Here is a 20,430-nt window from a genome sequence, read left to right on the forward strand (position 1 = left end):
TTTAATCTCTGTTATAGGTTTCTGAACCCCTGGGAGTAACTCCAAGGATCAGAGATTGAGAACCACCTATATCAGGGGGAACAAGTACTAAATTGAAGTGCTGTAGACTGACTTGATTCTATTACAGGCTGAGCATCTTTTATTTGAAATGCTTGGCGCCAGAAGTGTTTTGGATTTCAGATTATTTTGGATTTTGGAATATTTGAATTATACTTACCAATTGAGCATCCCAAATCCAAACATCTGAAATCTAAATGTTCCAATGAACCTATCATTAAAGCATCTTGTCAGTACTCAGAAAATTTCAGATTTTGAAACATTTTGGATTTTTGGATTTGGGATGCTTAACCTGTACCTGCTAGGTAACTCTGAACAACACCACTTAATTTTCCCGAGTCTTGGTTTAATTGTGTGGCAGATGGGAGTAATAATAGCTGATTTACCTACTCGACATAGCTGAAAATAGAATGATATGTATATATGCAAATACATTTTGTAAACTACAAAGAACCATACACATATAGATTATTTTTGCTACTATAATAAAACATAGGTCTTGGGTCCGTAATCCCAGCAAAGCAGAGGACTGCTGCCTGCAGCTTTAGTCAATTTGATCACCATAGTCTATCATCACCATCATTAAAATAGAAACACTTACTCTCCCTGGGGTCTGTTGACCATCCCACGTGCGAAAAAACCCTATACAAATTTGCCCGGAATGTAGACTCCCCATTGGCCACAGTGGTAGTTTATTAGCTTCATGCTGTGTGGAGTCAATGACTCATAGAAGGCACATTTTTCACCTCTTAGCCTTGGCAGCAACGACCCATTGCTCAAAATTTGCTAACAGGCTCCCTCAGCTATTTCCTGTTGTGTTGCAGTAACACCGCCTTTTCTTTAGGCCACATTAAATTTTAAAACACATTAGAAACATTTCATCTCTGGCCTTCCTCTTCTAGTCATTGCCAAAAAAAAAAAACAAAAAGTGCTGTAGCAAACATGAGGATTATGATGATTGGTTAGTTTCCCTCCATTTTAACCAATGAAATGTGTTCCTTATCACTGTGGTTACATAACAACTAGCTCCCACAGGTGGAATCCAGCCTCACCAAAGCACCTGGGATAGTTCATCTACTCCTGCTCACTGATTATATCTAAATCACCAATAATGACCCAAATAACTTCGTATTTTTAAAAGTTAGAGAGGTTATGTTATTTTAGCCACTTCTATTGTGAAATATACTTCCCATACAGAAAACTGTGCAAATCAGAAATGTCTAGCTCAATGAATAGCACGTAGATTTCCTTGCTCTTCTTCAGCTATACCCACCTAAGCATGACCCCTCAATACTATAGTTTACTTCTGTCTGTTTTTTTGTTTTGTTTTGTTTTTTGAGACGGAGTCTCGCTCTGTCGCCCAGGCTGGAGTGCAGTGGCGCGATCTCGGCTCACTGCAAGCTCCGCCTCCCGGGTTCACGCCATTCTCCTGCCTCAGCCTCCCGAGTAGCTGGGACTACAGGCGCCCGCCACCACTCCCGGCTAATTTTTTTTTTTTTTGTATTTTTTAGTAGAGACGGGGTTTCACTGTGTTAGCCAGGATGGTCTCGATCTCCTGACCTCGTGATCCACCCGCCTCGGCCTCCCAAAGTGTAGGGATTACAGGCGTGAGCCACCGCGCCCAGCCCCTGTCTGTTTTTTAAAGTATATAAATGGGATTCTGTGATATGTTTTCTCTAGTATCTGGCTTGTTTTGCACGTCATTCTGTTTATGAGGCTCATTCATGTTCATGTAACTGTGGTCCAATTTCTTCACTGCAGTGAAGTTGTTTATTATATTTAAAAAACCATTTTCATGAATCCATTTCATTGTTGATGGACAGTTGGGTTTTTTCCAGTCTAAAGCTGCTATACACACTGCTGCTGTGAAAATTGCTGTATAAGTCTCGTGCTAAAAATAGGCATGCTTTTCTGCTGAGTATCTACCTAGGAGTGGAATTACTATGAAAGAAGGAATGCACATCTTCACTTTAATAGATAATACCAAACCTCTTCCTTTAGTGACTAGAACCAAATGTATGATATGAGAGAGTTTCCATCACTCTCCATTGTCATCAGCCCCTGGCATGGATATTCCCTTTAATCTTAGCCACCTTGGTGAGTGTATTTGGAATCTCAATGTTTTTAATTTGCACTTTTCTGATTACTTATGAGTCTGGGCCCCTTTCCCTATATTTATTGACCATTTGAATATTGTTCTTTGCCAGGTATCTTCAAGTGTCATCCATTTCTGTCTTTTATTTTATTTTATTTATTTATGAATTGGGATCTCACTCTGTTGCCCAGGCTGGACCGCAGTGAAGCTCACTGCAACCTTAAACTCCAAGTGATCTTCCCTCCTCAGCCTACAGGCATGAGCCTTCATGCCTGGCTATTTGTAAAATTATTATTTTTTGTAGAGATGGGGGTCTTGCTATATTGCCCGGGCTTGTCTTGAACTCCCAGCTTCAAGCAATCCTCTCAACTTGGCCTCTCAAAATGCTGGGACTACAGACCATTTTTCTTTTTAAAATATTATTTGGGGAGATTTACTTATTTATTTATTTATGAGATGGAGTCTTGCTCTTTCACCCAGGCTGGAGTCCAGTGGCGCGATCTCGGCTCACTGCAAGCTCCACCTCCCGGGTTCACGCCATTCTCCTGCCTCAGCCTCCCAAGTAGCTGGGATTACAAGCTTGCACCACCACACCAGACTAAAACATACAATATACTGATTTCCATTTCCTTGGAAAGATTGTTGCTGGGACTATTTCTTATTAACTAGTTGCATTTCTGTTTTGGTTTTTTTGTTGTTGTTGTTTAGGATTTTTAGTGTTTCCTTTTATTATTTTTTGAGACGAGGTCTTGCTCTTTACCTAGACTAGAGTGCAATAGCATGATCACAGCTCACTGCAGCCTCAACCTCCCAGGCTCAAGTGATCCTCCCACCTTAGCCTCCCGAGTAGCTGGGACCACAGGGTAAAGTAAAAGGTAAAGACTGACCAGGAAAGGGGATGGGAGTGCAGAGAAAAACCATATTAAACTGAATTATACCTTCCACCTTACCTTGTATTATGATCAAAAGAAATCCCTCTGCTGTCCTTTCCTCCTGACACTCTTCCCACAGGCATGCACCATCATGCCTGGCTAATTTTGTAAATTTTTTGTAGAAGCAGGGGTCCCACTATGTTGCCCAGGCTGTTATCGAACTCCTGTGCTCAAGTGAAGTGTTTTCAAAATGACATATTTCTATATCTTACAATTTTCCTGAGTTTTGGTGTTAATTAAATATACAATTAAATCTTTTGGTTTTTAAAAATATAGATAACATCTTCCACTGTTTAATTCTATACTGTTTTTTAAAAAGAAAACCTGAAGAGTGCAAACCTGTAGAGTAAGAAAAGGGGAGGAATGAAATTTATCTTACTCCTCCTGCCAGATGCAGTTTGGTACATCTTAACACTAAATGCTCGTTTTACTGAATTCTCACTTTAAGAATGTTCTATTATATTTTAAACTCTTTATAGGCATATTGATTTTGTGCTGAAAGAGATTAAACAGCCCTCAAGAGTTTTAAGCAAATTCTCTTAGTCAGTAAATGCATTTCCTCTTTCATTCATGTCCCAATGCCCAGTCAACATTTTTTTGTGTGCCTGTATCACTTAACCAACACAGATTTTGGAAACAATCTTTGGATAATACAATATTTGATTTCTCATAATGTGACCTAAAGATCCACATGATTTTGTTTTTTTGTCAGCCCGTGCCACCCCATGGTTTGGAGGAAAGAGACCCCCCCCCAGCCCCCAGCCTTTTGAGGGGAGGGACTCCTGGAATTTTCGTCCCGTGCCTTCGTGGGGATTTCTCCTGTATTTAGTATTTGTTCACCCGACACAGACTTGCAGAGCCTAATGCATTCCAGACACCGCACTGAGTGCCAGGAATAAAGAAACATCTGTACCTGGTACAGTCTGGTTGGGGCAAGAAACCACCAACATGATAAGCAAATGAATGTATAATGTAACAGAACATGGGTTGTGCCCTGAAGAAAAGTAAAGGGTAAAGACTGACCAGGAAAGGGGATGGGAGTGGGGAGAAAAACCATATTAAACTGAATTATACCTTCCACCTTACCTTGTATTATGATCAAAAGAAATCCCTCTGCTGTCCTTTCCTCTTGACAGTCTTCCCACACACACACATGCACACACACACGCACAACTGTAAACCCCTGACAACAGTGGTGACGTCTATCTCACCTTTGTGCACCCCCAAAGCTGAACACAGCTATGCATGACTGACACAATTTTGTTAAACCAAAGAAAATCTTTTCATGATGTCTCCATTAATTTCATGTGGCCAACCAGCCATTCCTGGAAGTTTCTTGAACTCTCTGGAGATCCCTTCTGCCTTTAGGCATCTTCTGTCTACTCAGCGAGTAGTTCCTGGGGCTTTCCTAATGGCAGTTCTGCTTATCCGATATCTGCTGGATGTCGTTCAGAAAAATGACACTGGAGGCTGAGGCCTCAAACTTTAGCTCCATATTCTTGGTCAGGTTTCAGATTTTCACTTAAACACAGCCCTGTCTGCGATGCCAACAGACTTTAGCTCAATTTATTATCAGAGGGCGATCTGGCACTCCCATACAGCTCCGCAAATGCCTCTGACTATCTAATAACTCATCATTAAACACCACATTCCCTGAGAGGCTGTGGAGGCCAGGCAGGGAGGGCCTCTCCCTTCTAAAAAAAGGAGCCCCTTCCAGGGCTCACAACAAAATGTCAAGTTTGGCAAAAGATAAAAATAGAAGTCTTTGTTTCACACTTGCAAAAAGGCTCAAACTTTCACGTGTGCTTCTGTTTATAATAAATAAAAAGCCCATTTTTCTTGGGATAAAGGCATCTTAAGAAGAGATGTAGGGAGAAGAGACTAGGTCCTTTCTTAACCGGAATTCAACTGATTAGACCCTGGCCAGACTCTCCAGTCAGACCCAGAAAGAGAAAACAGTGCCAATCCGAATGATTCAGCTCAATCCGTTCAAAACAACAAATCATGAAATGGCATCATGGACAGGCATGTTACGATAAGACTCTGCTAACGTGGCTTTTGCTGCAAAGTGGGAAATGGTTCTGGGAACTTACAGCTTTAATAAGATCAAACGATGCATCAAATGGAGGTCTGAGATGGAGATCTGGGCTTCGACCTGCAGAAATAAGAATTGAGGCCTGTTGGGTGCTTTGCTGCTGGCAGTGCACTCTCACGTGCCCTTTCCAGCTGGCTCTCACCTGATTCTCAGACACCTCTGAGAGCTAGGTGGTGTTCTCGTGTACATGTTAGAGATGAGGAAACCCAGTCTCTGACAGCTGTCTATCCACCTGTTTGGAAGGGGCTGAACTGTGTTCCCCCCAAGCTCATCTGTTGAAGCTTTAACCCCCAGTACTTCAAAGCGTGTCTTTATTCAGAGATAGTCTTTCAAGAGATAATTAAGATGCAGTGAAGTCATTAGCGTGGGCCCTAATCCGATCTGACTGGTGTCCTAACAGGAAGAGGAGATTAGAACACAGACATGACCATGTAAGGACACAGGGAGAAGGCGGCCATCTGTAAGCCAAGGAGGGAGGCTCAGAAGGAACGAACCCTGCTCACACCTGGATCCCAGACTTCTAGCTTCCAGGACGGAGAAAATAAATGTTGTTGAAGCCGCCTACCCTATGGTACTTTATTATGGAAGCCCTAGCACACTAATACATTAAGGTAAGTTCTCTGAGGGCAGAATGGGGCTTTTGCTATTTCGATGAAAGTTCTTCGGATTCTGCAAAGCTGACCTCATATTCTGTGATGATTTTGGTAGAAGGCACACAGGCCACCTGCTCACTCCCTGCTCCTCTCATTCCTCCTCACTTTCCCTCCTATTTTCATCATCTTCCCTCTCCCTTTCTCCTTCTTTCACTCCAGGGGGATATGTTTGCCGACCATCTGCAAAGTGCCTACTGTGTTTCACGTAAACGCTTTTAATTTATGTAACTCATGCTATTTATCTCATCATGATTTGACTCTTTTCCTTTTGGATAGTTTTCAAGATCAATCCTTGTTGCAAGATGAATATTTAACCTGTTACTTTTTTTTTTTTGGAGACAAGGTCTCGCTCTGTCGCTCAGGCAGGATTGCAGTGGCATGAACACAGCTCACTGCAGCCTCAAATTCCTGGGCTCAGGTGATCCTCCCACCTCAGCCTCGCGAGTAGCTGGGATTACAGGCATGCACCACCTCACACAGCTAATTTTATTTATTTTTTTAATAGAGATGGGGTCTTGCTATGTTGCCCAGGCTAGTCTTGAACTCCTGGCCTCAAGCAATTCTCCCACCTCAGTCTCCCAAAGAACTGGGATTACAGGTGTGGGCGACCACGCCTGGCCTAACCTGTAACTTCTAATTGACACCTCAACATTTCCGAAAATGCCTTTATTCTGCCTGTGCACTGGATTGATAGTTTCTGTAGGTGTAGAAGCCCAGGTCGAAAACCACCTTCCTGCAGAAAGCCCCATCCTCTTGTCATTCCCAGAGCGGCTGCAGGGAAAGCTACAGCCATTCTGAGTCCTGAGTCTTCATGTGTTGCCTTTTTCCTTCTCCCTGGAAGCTTGTAAAATCTTCTTCCTGTCCTCAGTGCTCTGAAATTGCACAGCAACGAGGCTTCGTGTAGGTCTATTTTTATCTCTTGTACTAGGCCCTTTAGACCTGCAAGCTGGTGTTATTCATTTCTGGAAAAGTTTCTTGAATTGTATTTTAAAGACTTACCAGCTTCTCTGTTCTCTCCTCCTGGAATTCATCTGGAAGCTGCATTTCCTGGTCTGGGCCTCCAATTTCATACATTCTCTCCCTTTTCTTCTCTCTTTTCACTTTGCTCTATTTTCTAATACAATTTTCCAGCCACGCCTTCTAATCCTTGTACTGGGTCTTTCATTTTGGCTATCATGTGACTTTCCCCAAGCTTGCCCAGTGCTTGTTATTTTCCAAATGTTGCTTTTTTATGGTCTCTCACTTTTTTTTTTTTTTTTTCTTTTGAGACAGAGTCTTGCTCTGTCGCCCAGGCTGGAGTGCAGTGGTGCGATCTCGCTCACTGCGAGCTCCACCTCTCGGGTTCACGCCATTCTCCTGCCTCAGCCTCCTGAGTAGCTGGGACTACAGGCGCCCGCCACCACGCCCGGCTAATTTTTTGTATTTTTAGTAGAGACGGGGTTTCACCGTGTTAGCCAGGATGGTCTCGATCTCCTGTATGGTCTCTCATTCTTGATGCATAGAAGAAAACTCATCTCATCTCTCTAAAGGTGTTAACAGTAGGTGTAGTCTCGGTTTCCTCCAGGTTTCTTTTGACTTTTATTTTTACTGAGATACAGTTCACATAAGATGAAATTTGGCCTTCTTAAGGATATTCACACAGCTGTGCAACCACCGCCATCATTTATCCCAGCCTATTTTTATCACCTTAATAAGAAGCTCCATACCTGTTAATATTCATTCCCCATCTCCACCTCTCCCCAGCCCCTGGGAAGCACTAATCCATTTTTCCATGTCTATAGATTTGTCTATTCTGGAAATTTCATATAAATGACATCATACAACTTCTGGTCTTTTTTTTTTTTTTAAGATGGAATGTTGCTCTTGTTGCCCAGACTAGAGTACAGTGGTGTGGTCTCAGCTCACTGCAGCCTCCACCTCCCGGGTTCAATCAATTCTCCTGCCTCAGCCTCCTGAGTAGCTGGGATTACAGGCATCCATTACCATGCCCGCCTAATTTTTTGTATTTTTAGTAGAGATGGGGTCTCACCATGTTGGCCAGGCTGTTCTCAAACTCCTGGCCTCAGGTGATCCGCCCGCCTCAGCCTCCCAAAGTGCTGGGATTACAGGCATGAGCCACTGCGCCTAGCCAATTTCTGGTCTTTTGTGTCTGGCCTTCTTCACTTAGTATAGTGTTTTCGAGGTTCATCCATGTTGTAGCCTGTGTCAGTACTTCATTCCTTTTTAAGGCTGAATAATGGTCCATGGTACGAAGAGACCACATGTTGCTTATTCATGCATCTCTGGACAGACGCCTGGGTTGTTTTCCACCTGTTGGCTGTTGTGGATCGTGCTGCTGTGAACACGGGTGCACAAACTCAATGCGGATTTGACTTGTGCTTCCCTGGTAGCTAATGGTAACAATACTCAATATCTTTTCACTGGCTTATTAGCCCAAATTGTTTTTAAAACTTTTTCATGTGCTTTTACCTTTCACATTTGTTACCTCCAGCAGGTCCTTAGTGGTCAGCCAGTCCTTGGCTGCTTTGCTGTCCATTTTTTTTAAGTTGGCAAAATGGTTTTTTTTCTTTTTTAATTTTTTAAAATTATACTTTAAGTTCTGGGATACATGTGCAGAATGTGCAGGTTTGTTACGTAGTTAAACACATGCCATGGTGGTTTTCTGCACCCATCAACCCGTCATCTACATTAGGTATTTCTCCTAATGCTATCCCTCCCCTACCCTCCCACCCCCCAACACACCCCAGTGTGTGATGTTCCCCTCCCTGTGCCCATGTGTTCTCATTGTTCAACTCCCACTTATGAGTGAGAATATGCGGTGTTTGGTTTTCTGAAGCCATCATTCTCAGCAAATTAACATTTTTTTTCTCTTTTCTTAAGACAGAGTCTCGCTGTGTTGCCCAGGCTGGAGTGCAGTGGCATAATTTCTGATCACCACAACCTCCATCTCCCGGGTTCAAGTGATTCTGGTGCCTCAGCCTCCCGTGTTACCTAGGACTACAGGCGTGCGCCACCACACCTGGCTAACTTTTTTATTTTTAGTAGAGAGTGGGGTTTGCCATGTTGGCCAGGCTGGTCTCGAACTTCTGACCTCAAGTGATCCACCCACCTTGGCCTCCCAAAGTGCTGGGATTACCGGTGAGAGTCACCATGCCCAGCCTGTCTGTTCATTTTTAATCTGGGGAAACCCAAAAGCAGATTTAGGCATTTGCACAGGGGCCCATCCGCCAAGATCTCCCCTGTAGCATGCTCTGCCTGAACCATTTATTAGGAGACTCCTGATGTAATTTTTTTTTTTCTGGACCAGAGAAGATCCTTGCAGTCTGCCGCCTGGAAGGTAAATGTCTAGTTGCCATCTTAGGGAGCTCAGGGGCTCTGCATTCTGCTGTGTGTCTGCTTCCTCAACGCCCTGTTTTCTGTATAGTCCCACCTGCCATTGTGCCTGTGGTCCTCCATGCCAGCAACTGCAGTTACAGCTTCTCCAAAGAATAAATCCCCAAGTTCAGCCAGGGTAAATTAGGAGTGGGCATCCAGGGATCCAACTGCCTCCCAAACAACCTTTTTTTTTTTTTTTGAGGTAGAGTCTCACTCCGTCGCCCAGGCTGGAGTGCACTGGCGCAATCTCGGCTCACTGCAAGCTCTGCCTCCTGGGTTCATGCCATTCTCCTGCCTCAGCCTCCCCAGTAGCTGGGACTACAGGCGCCCGCCACCATGCCTGGCTAATTTTTTGTATTTTTTAGTAAAGATGTGGTTTCACCATGTTAGCCAGGATGGTCTCAATCTCCTGACCTCATGATCCACCCGTCTCGGCCTCCCAAAGTGCTGGGATTACAGGCGTGAGCCACTGCACCCGGCCCCCAAACAACTTTCATCCCGTCCTCCTTCCTTAGGCCTCCTCCACTCCCATTTCTGGAGGCACTGGGTCCTGAACATCAATGTTCTGTAGTGCAAATCAGGCAATTTCTGCACAGCTAGTGTAGGATTTGGCTTTCTTAAATTGGCCAAGCCCAGCTCCACTATCCACCTGCACTCCAGCCTCTAAAATCTGCACCCTATTCTCTCTTCTCCTGGTCTTCCCATCTATCCTTGGGGATTTACAACTTTAAAAAATAATCTCTTTATTGAAGATAGTCGAGTTCCCTCTTCACCACGTTTACCTAGGAGCCTTCCTAGTGATGTCTTTAATTTTCACATTGCGTTCTATGTTTTACAACGATTGTCTCATGAGACAATCCTCATGAGAACCTCTGGGGAAGATGCTGTAGTCACCTCCCAGTGAAGAGGAAATTGAAACTCACAAAGTTTCAGGGAGGCATCCACATCTGCACATGGCAATGTGGAGCTGGGACTTCAGCCCAGATGTCTGACTGCAGAGCCTGCAGGCTGGGTGCAGTGGCTCACATCTGTAATCCCAGCAGTTCAGGAGGCCGATGCAGGTGGATGGCTTGAGGCCAGGAGTTCAAGACTAGCCTGAGCAACATGGAGAAACCCTGTGTCTACAAAAAAAAAAAAAAATATATATATATATATATATATATATATATATATATATACACAAAAATTAGCTGGGCATGGTGGCACACACCTATAGTCCCAGCTACTCAGGAGGCTGCAGTGGGAGGATTGCTTGAGCCTAGAAGGTAAAGGCTGCAGTGAGTTGAGATCGCACCACTGCACTCCAGCCTGGGCAACAGAGTGAGAACCTGTCTCAAAAACAAAACAAAACAAAACAAAAAAAACAAAGAGTAATTGCTTTTAAACCCAAAGCTAGGTGATAGTGAGTGTTTGTGTGCTAACTTCCGGTGAGCAGTCACATGCCTAGCTCGCTGGAGTCCTGTTTTCCCAGGCTTGCATCTGTCTGCCTGTTCCCCCTACGTCTCCACCCACAGAGGTAGCCGTGGCTCTGCAGCTCTGGAGCCTCAGGGCTGGAAGCAGGCGAGGGGAGGCCTTTGTTGATCCTGCTCAACCAATACCCCTGCTGCCACATAGAAGAAACGGTGGACGTGTTTAGAAAATGATACCAAGTTTACCCCTGAAACGCAATTGCATATCCTGTGCAGGCTGAGTGAGGCAAGGTGAAACTATTGACTGGTATCACTTGAGATAGAGCCAACTGTTCAAACTGAAACGGAAAGACAGCGTGGTCCCTCTGAGGAAAAAAGGGCAGAAGTAAAAGCACGAAATTGTCACTTGTGTAGTGGCAAACAAAAAAGAAAGAGAAAATAGGTTTCACTTATTTAAATTATAAAAGTAGTTAGTATGTGCTGATTCAAAAAACTTAAAAGATACAGAAGTGTATAAGATAGAAACAGAACTGCGTCTGCCTCCACCTCCTCCCCTGCCCACAAGCCAGCCCTCCACATTCAGACTCCACAGAAGCAACTGTTTTAATGCGTGGTAAACATATTTAGAAGAACTTTCTCTGCTGTGCATAAAAGCATGCTCTAACATCATTTGGTTTCACTTCATTTTATTTTAAAACCACAGTATTCAATGACTTGCTTTTTTACTCACTAGTATATTATGGGCAACTTTTCATAGCAATGAATACAGATTTATCTCAGAACGTAATCTTGAATCAATTTCAGAATAACTCTGTGGGATACATGGGTGATTATAAATTCACAACGTGCCTTGGGGGAATATACCACCTGTTTCTATGGACGCAATTTGCAGTACATTAATTCGGCACACCACAAAGGCTGGACGGTTATCAATAGATTGGGTCAAGAAGAGAAGTATACAAAACATTCAGCTAGCTTTAAAGCTAAGGTTTGTCACCACAAATCTATGACATGTCTCTTCCGTGAGTTGGAGAAAGTGATTATTAGAGAAGCCTCAATAAAGGTCAACAGTTACAGATGATTTGAAATTTTGCCAACGTAGAAAACAGTTGGAAAACCAGTGGAAATTATATTCTTTATCTTGAGTCAAGTAGGAAATAAACTTAATTTACATAGTGTAAGAATGGTTGATATACAATGTAATCCTAAATCTTAAAATTGCTGGAGATAAATCACAAAGAAAACCAAAAAGATCCAAAAAAAAGGGGGGTTAAAAGAGAAGATTTTATCTTCTTTCAGAGGATAAACAATCTCAAGATTCCATAATTCTTTGAATGTCTCAGAAAAACAAAATTCGTTCAAGCTACTTCAGATATTTGGAAGAACAAAATTAATTTTCCCCACCCAGATGAATCATTCTATCAGAGGTTCTCAAGTGGGGGCGATTTTGCCCCCCACCCCCGGGGGACATTTGACAATGTCTGGAAACATCTTTGATTGTCACCACTGGGGGCAAACGGTGGGAGGATGTGCTGCTAGTCTTAGTAGGTGGAGGCCAGGGATGCTGCTCAACATCCTACAACACATGGGACGACCCCCGCCACGGAGAATGATCCGGCCTCAAATGCCAACAGTGCTGAGGCCGAGAAACTCTATGTGATACTTTCCTAAAGGGACTGCTTTCTGTTTCATTCTCTTATTTAATCAACTTCATAAACACATCAGAAACATAGGTCACATCATTTTCTTGTGAATCTAAACCAGTCTAGCTTAAAACACCCTAACCTTCCTCCAAAACAAAATAGAAGTGAACATTTTGTATGAGAGTGACTCACACGTAAAACTATGACGTGAGGATAAACAGTAATGCCCGAAACATACAGCAGACCTTCCAGGCAGGCAAGAGATGACTTCAGACATTGGAGGGTAGGTCACGTCTCACGCAACAAATCCAGAAACCATCCTGCAACTCACAAGAAATCTACTTGTAGCTTGAAAAGGATTCTGAGCCAGGAGAACAAGGTTAAAATTATTTCCAACATAAAGGAAAGGAACAGGAACTTAGCCTCTTACGTGCTTAATCACCTAATAAGACACACACACACTCGCACACAAATCACACACACACACGCACACACACACACACTTAAAATACTTATTTTGGATTCTTGTGAATAAAATCCAGCTCAAGTCTATGGGAAAAAAAAATCATGGCCAGAAAAGTCTTTCCATTTTCACTGGGTACCAGCCAATAAATCTTAGCCTCTGATGCGCTACTGAATTCAGCTTCTCACTTTCCCACCCTGCTCCCATCCCACCCCCACACCGAATCAGCGCCAGCTCTGGATTTTACACTCGTAAGCTCAGCTCAGGCCCTGGTAGAGGTGGAGCATCTCATTGCCTTATTCATACCTGCTTTGAAAGATACCCTTGTCTTACTCAGTTGGAAGCTCTATAAGCCCCCCATTAAGGCCAAAGAATGTGAAACATCACAAACAGCACAGCATCATGTACATAAACTGTTTATTTAAGAGCGGGCAGTCATAGACTGTGGGTGATCCGGGAGATGCATCAGTAGATTTCCTGTGGCCTCAGAAAAATCCACGCAGTAACCACAACAGAGAGACGACAAAGAGTCGGTTGCAGGAGGCCTCTGCCCAGGGAGGGTGGCCACCTACCCTGTGCAGTTCAGGCAGAGCACAAAGGCTCCTCCCAGGGCCCTGGGGAAGGCTGAATCCAGCCTGCCCCTGGCTTGCCTAGCTCGGCCCCGGGCAGAGCACTTTTCCTCCATCCCTCACAGAGGCGCAGGTTACTTGTACCAGCCCGATGCAAATGCTTTGGTGAATGGGCTACCCTAAAACAGAGGATGATGAAGAACGATGGCCATTCCCAGAGTATAATGAGGGGTTCCCTTTAAGTGAGCTTTGCTCTGCCCTCTGCGTTTTCATTAGAAACCAGAAAACTGCTGAGCCTTATTTGTGTTTAAGCCATCATAAACTAAATAATCAGTTCCTATTAATGACCCTAATTATTCAGCTCCTATTTTTAAATGCTGGTCTTTCAGCATGCTCTATGTGGGTGGTTTTAATTAAGCCTAATTGTAGATACGTCACATCCAAACAGACACCCTACTCAAATGATTAATAGAGCTTGGAATCTAGTTCACTAAATAGGGGTTTGCAATGGGATGATGGTGTCTATCGAGCTGAAACGTATCATATAAATTATTTCTCTGATAACTATAATGGCAGAGAGAATTGTTTATTAGAGTCATTTAGGATTACAGCCACCACTGGTCTCAGAAGCTACATTCTCAGGGCAGTTGTCAAGTTTGCTGAAAGATTGTTTTCTTAAATTAGCTCTAAGTTGGAATGTACTGGTTTTTCTTTTGCATTTATATTCCCAGAGGCCTTCTTTAAAAGTGTCTTCTGACATGGCAAAATAACTATCATTTAAGAAGCACTAATCTTAACTAAAAACAAACAAACAAACAAACAACTCACCTTCAATGCAAAGACCGATTGCTCCTCTTTAGCCCTTCCCTAGAAATCAGCTTTTGATCACTGACCAAGCATTCTCAAGCTTCCGATTCCCCTAAATCCCACCTGATTTTCCAACACCTCCAAGAGCTTGGCATTGCCACTTTTTCCACATGAGAGGTGAGGATATCGAACCTCTGAAAGGTTATCTGATCAGCCTGGGATCTCCTGGGGCAGAGCTGGGCTGAAGAATCACCTGCTTGAGATTTCACCTGCAATTGCCTGACCCATGGGGCTGTGACTTCTTGGATTAAAGCATCATCCATGCACCTTGACACTCTACATGGGCAGAGCAAGCCAACCTAGAAGCCAATCAGGAGCCACCATAACAAACACAGCCGTGACTCAGCTCTCCACCTGCACGCCTCCACCTGCCCATCAGTCCACATTGGACACTTAACACTCACAAAGGATTTGAAATTTTCCCAACGGCCTCTCACAGGACACATAAAAGCAAATACAAGCTGTCCTCAGTGCTGTGCTACAGAATACATTATCCATTGGTTGATCACACAGATCCAGTGAAATATTGTCAGGGAGTTCATTTGAAAACTGTTGTTGCCATGATGTGCTTGTAGTGCCGTCTGTCAGAGCAGATATTGACCCATTCAAATCCAGCGGCATAAGACAAATGACCAATAGAGACAGTCGTTTCCAGGGTAGGGTCTCTATTATTTTTAGTGAATTTTTCCCTGTAGGGTTATGTTTCGGATGCTTCAATGGGCAGATTAAGATGTACTGTGACAGTGATAGAGAATTAGCAGTGGATAGAATTGAAATTATGTCTCATTTCAGGTGTGGTCTTCACCAGGTCTCACTCATTGGCCTTAATTGTCAATTGAATTGAAAGGGGGTCCTTGTAGTCAAGGTCAGAATTTGGGAGGCTCAGAAAATCAAGAGCTGATTGCTGTCCATGGACAGATGTGACCTTTAGGTGTTTGGCCACCCAGCCCAGTTGACTTGGATGAAATGTGTAGAGAGGCCAGAGCCACAGACTTTGGTTAAATTTATCTGATAGAATTCTGAATTCCTTCTGTGTTATCTTGAATTGCTTTGAGTTTTCTCAACACAGCTATTTTGAATTCTCTGTCTCAAAGGTCACATATCTCTTTCTCCAGGATTGGTCACTGATGCCTTATTTAGTTCATTTAGTGAGGTCATGTTTTCCTGGGTAGTGTTGATCTTGTAGATATTCTTTGGTGTCTGGGCCTTGAAGAGTTAGGTATTTATTGTATCTTCACTGTCTGGAGCCACAGACTTTGGAATCAGACACACCTGATTGTACATCTCAGCTCCTCCATTATTCACTCTGTGACTCCAGACATGTTACACCACCTCTCTGAGCTTCTGATTCCCTGCATCCATAAAACTAGACAGTCATACTTAAATTATTGAATCATTGTAAGGTTTAAATTAATTAATGGAGACAAAACATCTTACTCATAATAAACACCAGTAGGTGTCAAAGGGAGAGAGTGTCTTTTTTATCTGAGCATTTGTACTGAAATGAGAACATTATGATAGCAGTGGATAGCAAAGTCAAAGTAACCATAATTTTTAAATATCCCCTAATGAACTGACCATGTAGAGAAATAGTTGACACTCAAACCCCCTTCACATCTACCATCAGCATTAACGGTAGTCTATTGGGTCGATGTCTATGCCAGTCTTAGTAACAAATGAAGATTGAAAACACTGCAAATACAGTGCAAACCGATGACAATGTGAAACTCCAAATCTTGCCTATGATATAAGGTTCCCTGAAGTTAAAGAAAGTGATGGAGGAACTACCATAATTGTTCAGTGTGCAGTGAAAGCTGATGTTACTGTAATAATCTAAAATTCATTAATAAAATCCCAAATTGGCTGGGTGCTATGGCTCACTCCTGTAATCCCAGCACTTTGGGAGGCTGAGGCAGGCAGATCACTTGAGGTCAGGAGTTCGAGACCAGCCTGGGCAACATGGAGAAGCCCGGTCTCTACTAAAAATACAAAAATTAGCCTGGTGTGGTGGCACACACCTGTATTCCCAGCTACTTGGGAGGCTAAGGCAGGAGAATCGCTTGAACTCAGGAAGCAGAGGTTGCAGTGAGCCAAGATCGTGCCACTGCACTCCAGCCTGGGCAACACAGTGAGACTGTCTCAAAATAATAATTATAATCCCAAATTACTTCTTTTCTTATTTTAAGTTTTATTTTTCAAGACAAAGTTTCAGCTGTCACACTGCCCTTGTTGGTTCTGTGAAATCATGTTCCCCATTTTAAGTAAATTCACTTTTCAGTAAAAATTACTCTTTGAAGACAGAGGTCTATGTATATACAAACTTACATGTGTCATTTCACAGAATAAGGAAGAAATGGTTTCACAAATTATATTGCATCAATATGAACTCTCTTTGGGCACAAACACAGGATAAACATCTGTCAGACAGGATTAAAGTGCCTGTGTGCCACTGAGGAATGGGATGAAGAGAGAAGGAAGATAATAAGAAGAGAAGGCAAGAAGAAGAAGAATCAAACAGACAGAAATGGAACTTCCCTTAAAGGTGGTGCAGACCTGCCTGGGGCCCCTGAGAGCAGGAAGGCTTTCCTCCTGAATCCAGCAGAGCTCTTCTCACCACGTGGCCAGAGTCTGCCTTGTGCATGAATGTCATTGCCTAAGTGACTTCGAGATGCAGATGGAGCGTGGTTTCACCCTCAGTCTCTCCTCCTCTGGTTCACGCCCATGTCTGATTCCTGGGCATCACTTTGCCTCAGAAAGCCACCTCCAGTCTTTCCCACCCACTTCCAATTTGCCCTTGCCCCTTCCTCCAAGCCAAGGCAGTGGTTGTATAAACATAGCTGTATGTACAACACTCAGCTTTTACACTGGTCTCCATTGAATGAGTAATCGCATTACCAACCTTCTAAGCAAGTCAGCTCCCTCAGGACTGCCGTCTTCCAGCCCTCGTAGTACGAAAATGATTCATTAGTCCCTTCATCACAATAACATGAGTCACATGTTATGAAAAGCTAGGAGGATGTATTTTGTGTACACTGAAATCTAAGGTTTGCAAATTTCTGCAATTTAACTTTATTGAGGAGGGAGTGGGGTAGAAATGAATTCCACATTTTTTCTAAGTACGAAAACCCACATCAGGCAACATCTGCTTAAATCAGTCTCCAAGGACTCAATGTAAACGGTTGTTGATATAAATAGATGTGTTTTTAAGCAAAGACAGACGTCCCAGCCCCAAATGTTAAGAAAACAATTAAGTTCAAAGACATGTTGGTTTTCATTTCTTTCCCAATAGGTGAATCTTCACTGGGCTATGACAATGAGGAATGGAAGAGAGAACACTGTGTTTCCCAGTGGAAAGGCGTGTTGTGCCATGGGTGGCAGGTGTGAGCCGCACACATGCAGGATGGCGTCCGCTTGCCTCCCTAGTGTTGCTCGAGAGGCCTGGGTCATGACGCCTTCCCTTACTCATGCATTCTCACGGCACTTGCTGATTTATTTGAAGACTCCCCTATTCAGAACTCCTCAGAATATTATTTCAGGGAATACTAATGGGAGGCATTAGGAAATAAGTCCCCGGAATTTGGGGGTCCATGGGAGAAGAAACTAGAAGCCAGCAGGACTCTGGAGCAAGAGTGGGCTATGGGACAATGGTCCTCAGTAGGAACGGGCCTGCATCTCGTTCTCCCAGAGCAAGGATCTGAAATCCAAAAGATGATCAACAAATCTGCATCTCGGCAGGAGGAACATTCCCAGTGAGCTTATCAGGAAAGCTAGCACCAGGCAGAAAGGGTCATTTCTACACAGAGAAATTCACATTGTTTGTGTCAGGCACTTTGCCAGAAAGCATTTTGACAAATTCCCTCGTTGAATGTGAGGGATGCAATGAAGAATTTAAAGTTTCGCAGGAATTAGCGACATAAGGCAAGTTCACATTTTGACCATACCACCCTTTACATGGTAGAAAATTCTACCCCATATGCCCAAAGCAGGTCTTCCCTTCCTTCTGAGAAGCCGAGGCAAAGACCTTCCTGGCCTTTGGGCCAAGCTTTCCCAGGAAGGGAAGGAAACTGTAGCTGCTTTGGAGGGTTCCTCGGACTAAATTGGGGGTGCCAATGCTAGAAGATAACACAGGCTGGCAGGCCACTCCCCACCCCAGGCCCCAGCCAGAGCATCCCAGGCCCCATCCCAGGCCCCATCCCAGGCTCTGTGGTACAGGCAGGGGGAGGATGGCTAGTACCCTTCACCCCGAGGGCATGGCCGCCTTTCTGACATCACCTGGGAGGGGGCACCCCAGCTGGCCGAGGTTTAGGGTAGAAAAGCCTAGCTCCTTTGTTGTTTGTCATGAAGCCAAATGATCTGGAACTTGGTTCTTTCTCAAATGGTCAGAAAAAAATGTCAAAACAAACCCCCCATCACAAATCACCTCAGGACACATGTCACACTCTTCCTGGGCCTGAGCACTATTAGTGATTAGAAACGACCACTCAGTTGTGAGCACACAGGCTGGGCAGGCTGTCAGAAGTTGCAAAAGCAGTCTCTGGTTGTGTCAGGCGGATACCAGAATCAGTCAGCGATCTCAAAGTCTGGTGTCCATGCTGCCAGACATCTGTGAGTATTAGGATAAAATGTCATATTAATCAGACATTCACATGAGGCCACAAGCAACGCTTGGCATTTGTAGATGTAGTGTAGATAGATAAGCCACCCCATACTCTCTTCCTGGACAGGAGGACCACCTTTCCAAGCCTCCTTTTCCTCCCATTGGGTTCTGGTGAGGGGTGTGTGGGCAGAGGTGATGGGAGTCCTGTAGACTTGGCCATAAAGCACTCTGACACACTTTCTTCCCCTTCTGTGACAACCCTGGAGGCTGTGTATTGACCATGGTGGCTTCACAAGACGTAAGGAGACTAGATCCCTGGGTTATCACATGGAGAAGAACCCAGCAGAGCTGCTCAGGCTGTATCGGAATGGGGATGAGGGGAAGCAAACCTTTGTGACATTACAACACTGAGATTAGGAGATTGTTAGCGCAGCTAGCATTTACTATTCTGATGCATGCACCTTGTTTCTGGGAAGTATGGATGGATACCACCAAGCAAGGTGCTTTGAAGTAGTTCGTTTATTGGCATTTTCCAGACCAAGTGTATAGTTTAAAATCAGTCCCCCCAAAAATCACAGTTGGGAAGAGAAAGAGAAGCCCGAGAATGAAAGGAGTATGATGCTGCTCACTTTGGGACCGAGTGCCATTAGATTCCTAGAGTAACAAGAAACTGAAAGGATTACTCAGTTCATTCTCTAATTCTGAGCATAGCTGTGCCCAGATCATCCTTGAGGGACAGTCTGTTCCCTGTTCCCAAATGCAGCCAAGCATGAAATTCCACAGCCCAGACTAATAATTTAGTGACTCGAAACCCGGGCCCCGGGAGCTCTTTCTGAGGGCCAATCCAAGCCCCTTGCTGGGCTGTATCTTGCTCCCATTTCTCCTTTTCCCTGAGGAAACAGACTGTTGCTTACAATTTTGATATGGTGTGTCTGCATTTATTTGATTACTAACATCATATGAATTCCCCATCACTCTTTATTCTTGAAGTAAAATAATGCATTTCCCTTAAATTTATTTAATCCATCCAGCAATTCCTGACTATGCAGCCAGCTCTACTCCAGGGAAGAGAAGGCTCAGTCTCTCCCTTCAAAGAGGTAGATAGACACATTAAAAAGTTAACAGGATATTGTTACATGTTACAATGAATGGGAAGGACCTTGTGAAGAAGAAGACATGAGCTCCAATCTGGAGGGCTTCCCAGAGGAAGTGGGCTTCCAGGGGCCCTGAAAGATGCTAAGAACTTAGAAGAGTCAAGAGAGAAGTTAGGACATTAGGAGAGAATTCTAGAGGCCAGGATGAATGTGGGGAAGGATGGCGAGAAAATCAGCTTGGTTGGAGTAGAAACTTCCACTGGGGAATGGACAAGAAGGGCTGGAGGGGAAGAAGAGTAAGAGCCAGTCTTGGAGGGTGTGGTAGGTGGAATAATGGCCCTCCAAGGGTATCCAAGTCCTAATCCCTGAAACCTGTAAATATGTGGCCTTACATGGTCAAAGGGACTTTGCAGATGTGATTAAATGCAGGACCTCGAGGTGGGGAGATGATCCTAGATTATTCAGATGTTCCCAAAATGTAATCACAAGCATCTTTAGAAGGGAGAGACAAGTCTCAGACTCAAAGAGAGAGATGAGGTAATGAAAGCAGAGGTTGAGGAGAGAGAGTTCAAGATGCTATA

General features: G+C 43.9%; 1 long non-coding RNA gene across 2 annotated transcripts in view; it reads right to left on the reverse strand.

The window, feature by feature from the left end:
* Nucleotides 1–17,086, reverse strand: part of LOC130541112 (uncharacterized) — a 33,807-nt gene extending 16,721 nt beyond the window's left edge. The window contains exon 1 of one of the 2 annotated variants that reach the window (XR_008955144.2): nucleotides 17,058–17,086. This is a non-coding gene — a long non-coding RNA (uncharacterized LOC130541112). Of the gene's footprint in view, nucleotides 1–12,451; nucleotides 12,582–17,057 lie in introns of those variants that run through there. The other variant, XR_008955143.2, reaches the window with a different exon arrangement.
* Nucleotides 17,087–20,430: the final 3,344 nt, after the last annotated feature.

This window comes from Pan paniscus, chromosome 22 (genome assembly GCF_029289425.2).
Source record: "Pan paniscus chromosome 22, NHGRI_mPanPan1-v2.0_pri, whole genome shotgun sequence".
NCBI lineage: Eukaryota > Metazoa > Chordata > Mammalia > Primates > Hominidae > Pan > Pan paniscus.